Raw genomic sequence first — 6,260 nt, forward strand, 5'->3', positions numbered from 1 at the left:
GTGAAACTATTCTGTGTGATGCTGTGATGGTCGATACATGACATTATGAATATGTCAAAACCCATAGGATGTACAACAAAAAGACTTAACCCTAATGTAAACTATGGAATTTAGTTAATAATGTATCAATACTGGTTACTGGTTCATTAATTGTAACAAATGTACCACATTAATGCAATATGTTAAAAGGTGAAACTATGGAAAAGGAGGTATATGAGAACTACACTATTTCGGGGGGGAAGGAATGGTACTTTTTGTTCAACTTGCCAATACACTTAAAACTTCTCTAAAAGTTGGGCACCAGGGTGGATCAGTCGGTTAAGAGTATGCCTTTGACTCAGGTCATGATTCCAGGGTCCTGGGATCAAGCCCTGCATCAGGCTCCTTGCTCAGCAGGGAGCCTGCTTCTTCTTCTCCCTCTGCCTACCAATCCACCTGCTTGCACTCTCTCTTTCTCTTTCAAATAAATAAATAAATAAATAAAAATCTTAAAAAAAAACTTCTCTAAAAATTAAAATCTATTAATGTAAAAATGCAGTTTCTGTGCAGTATTATTGTATGAACTCATATTTGTTAAAATACATACGGTGGGATGCCTGGGTGGCTCAGTTGTTAAGCGTCTGCCTTCGGCTCAGGTCATGATCCCAGGGTCCTGGGATCGAGTCCCACATCGGGCTCCCTGCTTGGCAGGAAGCCTGCTTCTCCCTCTCCCACTCCCCCTGCTTGTGTTCCTGCTCTCACTGTCTCTGTCAAATAAATAAATAAAATCTTTTTAAAAAATTTAAAAAAATTAAATACATATGGCACTATGACCTCAAAAAAGAATCTAGAGGATACAAATCAAAACGTGAAGCCATCGAGGGGGTGGAGCAAGATGGCGGAGGAGTAGGAGATGTGGATTTCGTCTGGTCTCAGGAATTCAGCTGGATAGGGATCAAACCATTCTGAACACCTACGAACTCAACAGGAGATCAAAGAAAAGAATAGCAACAATTCTGAACAGAAAAGCGACCACTTTCTGGAAGGTAGGACGTGCTGAGAAGTGAATCCGAGGAGATATTCTAGAGGATAGATCACGGGGGAGGGGGCATCCGTCGGCCACTTCTGGCAAGTGAAAGAGCAGCGGAGCACAAAATCGGAACTTTTAGAAGTCAGCTCCGCTGAGGGACGTCACTCCAGTGGCCAAGCGGGGGATGGAACCCTCGTGGGACAGTGTGGTCTCAGGACCTGGGGGTCACAGAAAGACTGGGGGGTGCCTGAGTGTGGCAGAGGTCCCAGGTAACCGAGCAGGGAAGCTGGCTGCAGAGACTGAGCCGAGGCGCAGGCTCTCAGCTCGGGGTTGCCATAAACCGTGATCCGTGGCACAGTCGGGTCACTGCTCCTCCAGCAGGGTCCCAACAAGTGGCAGATCCAGGGAGACTCCCCTTCCTCCCCCAGGAGGAGCGGCACAGGAGCGCACTGCAGGGAACTGCTGGGTTTGGAGACTCCACACTGAGTCGGGTGCCAGAGATAGAAATGCTGAGTCACAGGCCAGTGAGCATGGAGTGCAGCCGGAGACCAGGGAGATGGAAGTGATGGACTGCTTTTCTCTGGGGGTGCACTGAAGATTGGGGCCCCAAGTTCTCAGCTCCTCCAGGGCGGAGATCGGGAGGCCGCCATTTTCACTCTCGTCCTCCAAAGCCAAACGGAAAGCTTGTGGGGAACAAAAGCTCCGGAGAGCAAACCCGAGCAGGTTACTTAGCCCCGACCAGGCAAGGGCGGGGCAATTCCGTTTCCAGCAAAGACATTTGGGAACCATGCCAACAGGCCCCTCCCCCAGAAGATCAGCAAGAACAGCCAGCCAAGACCAAGTTTACCGATCAATGAGAACAACAGAACGCCAGCGCTAGGGGAATACTGCACATAGAATCCATGGCTTTTTTACCATGATTCTTTAGTCTTTCAAAGTTAATTTTTTTAACTGCCTTTTTTTTTTAATTTTTATTTTTCCCTTTTTCAACCAACATCTTATCAATCCCTTTTTTAAAAAAAACATTTTTATTTTTCATTTTTAGGGTCATATTCTATCCCTTCAGAGTAGTTACCCTTATTTTTGGCATATATATATATATAAGTTGTTCTCTCCTTAAAATTTTGGGATACAGTTTCTTCTACAGATCAAAATATACCCTAAATCTCTAGTGTATGGCTTTGTTCTAGTATCCTGCCTGATCACATTTTCTCCCTTTTTTTTCCCTTTTTTTTAAATTCTCTTCTTTCTTTTTTCAAACAACTTCTTATCTTATCAATTCCTTTTATAAAATTTTTTATAATTTTCATCTTTACAGTCATATTCCATCCCTTCATCATATCAACCCTTATTTTTGTACATATATGCTTTTCTTTCTTTAAAATTTTCGAACACACTTTCTTCTAACAGACCAAAATACGCCCAAAATCCAGTGTGTGCCACTGATCTATGCACCAGCCTGATCATATTTGATCACATTCTGTTTTTTTGTTTTGTTCTGTTTTTGTTTGTTTTTATCTTTTTCTTTTTCTTTTTCTTTATCTTTTTTCTTTCTTTCCCTTTCTTTTCCCCCGGTTTCAGGTCTCTTCTGATTTGTTTAAAGTATATTTTCTGGGGACGTTGTTACCCTGTTAGCATTTTGTTCTCTCATTCATCTCTTCTCCTCTGGACAAAATGACAAGATGGGAAAAATCACCTCAACAAAAAGAACAAGGGGTAGTACCGACTGCCAGGGACCTAATCAATACGGACATTAGTATGATGTCGGACCAAGAGTTCAGAATCATGATTTTAAAGATACTAGCTGGGCTTGAAAAAAGCGTGGAAGTTATTAGAGAAACCCTTTCTGGAGAAATTAAAGAACTAAAATCTAACCAAGTCGAAGTCAAAAAGTCTATTAATGAGGTACAATCAAAAATGGGGGCACTAACTGCTAGGATAAGTGAGGCAGAAGAGAGAATCGGTGATATAGAAGACCAAATGATGGGAAAAAAAGAAGCGGAGACAAAGAGAGATAAACAACTACTGGATCATGAAGGCAGAATTCGAGAGATAAATGATACCATAAGACGAAACAACATTAGAATAATTGGGATCCCAGAAGAAGAAGAAAGAGAGAGAGAGAGGCAGAAAGTATATTGGAGCAAATTCTAGCAGAGAACTTCCCTAATTTGGGGAAGGAAACAGGCATCAAAATCCAAGAGGCACAGAGAACCCCTCTCAAAATCAATAAAAATAGGTCAACACCCCGGCATCTAATAGTAAAACTTACGTGTCTCAGAGACAAAGAGAAAATCTTGAAAGGACCTCAGGAGAAGAGATATGTAACCAACAATGGTAGAAAACTTAGATTGGAAACAGACCTATCCACAGACACGTGGCAGACCAGAAAGGACTGGCATGATATCTTCAGAGCACTAAATGAGAAAAATATGCAGCCAAGAATACTATATCCAGCTAGGCTGTCATTGAAAATAGAAGGAGAGAGAAAAAGCTTCCAGGACAAACAAAAACTAAAAGAATTTGCAAACATGAAACCGGCCCAACAAGAAATATTGAAAGGGGTCCTCTAAGCAAAGAGAGAGCCTAAAAGCAACATAGACCAGAAAGGAACACAGACAATATACAGTAACAGTCACCTTACAGGCAATACAATGGCACTAAATTCCTATCTTTCAATAGTTACCCTGAATGTAAATGGGCTAAATGCCCCAATCAAAAGACACAAGCTATCAGATTGGATAAAAAAACAAGACCCATTGATATGCTGTCTGCAAGAGACTCATTTTAGACCCAAAGACACCCCCAGATTGAAAGTGAAGGGGTGGAAAACCATTTACCATGCTAATGGAGAAAAGAAAGAAAGCTGGGGTGGCAATCCTTCTATCAGACAAATTAGGTTTTAAACCAAAGACTGTAATAAGAGATGAGGAAGGACACTATATCCTACTTAAAGGGCCTATCCAACAAAAAGATCTAACAATTGTAAATATCTATGCTTCTAACAAGGGAGCAGCCAATTATATAAGGCAATTAATAACAAAAGCAAAGAAACACATCGACAACAATACAATAAGAATTAACAAGATTGATAAACCCCTGGCCAGACTTATCAAAAAGAAAAGAGAAATGGCCCAAATCAACAAAATCATGAATGAAAGAGAGATCACAACCAACACCAAAGAAATAAAAACAATTATAAGAACATATTATGAGCAACCCTATGCTACCAAATTAGATAACCTGGAAGAAATGGATGCTTTCCTAGAGATGTATCAACTACCAAAACTGAACCAGGAAGAAATAGAAAACCTGAACAGACCTATAACCACCAAAGAAATTGAAGCAGTCATCAAAAACCTCCCAACAAACAAAAGCCCACAGCCCCTTGGCTTCCCAGGGGAATTCTACCCAAATTTTAAAGAAGAATTAATATCTATTCTTCTGAAACTGTTCCAATAAATAGAAATGGAAGGACAACTTCCAAACTCGTTTTATGAGGCCATTACCTTGATCCCCAAACCAGACAAAGACCCCATCAAAAAAAATTACAGACCAATATCCTTGATGAACATGGATGCAAAAATTCTCACCAAAATACTAGTCAATAGGATCCAACAGTACATTAAAAGGATTATTCACCACGATCAAGTGGGATTTATCCCTGGGCTGCAAGGTTGGTTCAACATCCACAAATCAATAAACGTGATACAATACATTAATAAAAGAAAGAACAAGAATCATATGATCTTCTCAATAGATGCAGAAAAAGCATTTGACAAAGTATAGCATCCTTTCTTGATCAAAACTCTTCAGAGTATATGGATAGAGGGTACATACCTCAATATCATAAAAGCCATCTATGAAAAACCCACAGCAAATATCATTCTCAATGGGGAAAAACTGAGAGCTTTCTCCCTAGGTCAAGAACGCAGGAGGGATGTCCACTATCACCACTGCTATTCAACATAGTATTAGAAGTCCTAACCACAGCACTCAGACAACAAAAAGAAATAAAAGACATCCAAATTGGCAAAGAAGAAGGCAAACTCTCACTGTTTGCAGATGATATGATACTTTATGTGGAAACCCAAGAGACTCCACCCCAAAACTGCTAGAACTCATACAGGAATTCAGTAAAGTGGCCGGATATAAAATGAATGCACAGAAATCAGTGGCATTCCTATACACCAACAACAAGACAGAGGAGAAAGGAATTAAGGAGTCGATCCCATTTACAATTGCACCCAAAACCATAAGATACTTAGGAATAAATCTAACCAAAGAGGCAAAGGATCTCTACTCAGAAAACTATAAAATACTCATGAAAGAAATTGGGGAAGACACAAAGAAATGGAAAAACATTCCATGCTCATGGATTGGAAGAACAAATATCATGAAGAAGTCAGTGCCACCTAGAGCGATCTACACATTCAATGCAATCGCCATCAAAATACCATCCACTTTTTTCAAAGAAATGGAACAAATAATCCTAAAGTTTGTATGGGACCAGAAAAGACCCCAAATAGCCAGAGGAATGTTGAAAAAGAAAAGCAAACCTGGTGGCATCACAATTCCGGACTTCCAGCTCTATTAGAAAACTGTCATCATCAAGACAGTATGGTACTGGCACAAAAACAGACACATCGATCAATGGAACAGAATAGAGAGCCCAGAAATGGACCCTCAACTCTATGGTCAACTAATCTTTGACAAAGCGGGAAAGAATGTCCAATGGAAAAAAGACAGTCTCTTCCACAAATGGTGTTGGGAAAATAGGACAGCCACCTGCAGAAGAATGAAACTGGACCATTTCCTTACACCACACACAAAAATAGACTCCAAATGGTTGAAAGACCTAAACGTGAGACAGGAGTCCATCCAAATCCTAAAGGAGAACACAGGCAGCAACCTCTTCGACCTCAGCCACAGCAACTTCTTCCTAGGAACATCGCCAAAGCCAAGGGAAACAAGGGCAAAAATGAACTATTGGGACTTCATCAAGATAAAAAGGTTTTGCACAGCAAAAGCAAGTCAACAAAACCAAAAGACAACTGACAGAATGGGAGAAGATATTTGCAAATGACATATCAGATAAAGGGCTAGTATCCAAAGTCTATAAAGAACTTATCAAACTCAACACCCAAAGAACAAATGATCCAATCAAGAAATGGGCAGAAGACATGAACAGACATTTTTCCAAAGAAGACATCCAAATGGCCAACAGACACATGAAAAAGTGCTCAACATC

The sequence above is a fragment of the Callorhinus ursinus genome, unplaced genomic scaffold, assembly GCF_003265705.2.
Source record: "Callorhinus ursinus isolate GAN/ISIS: 27379988/994484 unplaced genomic scaffold, GSC_fseal_2.0 scaffold29, whole genome shotgun sequence".
In the NCBI taxonomy this organism is placed as follows: Eukaryota; Metazoa; Chordata; class Mammalia; order Carnivora; family Otariidae; genus Callorhinus; species Callorhinus ursinus.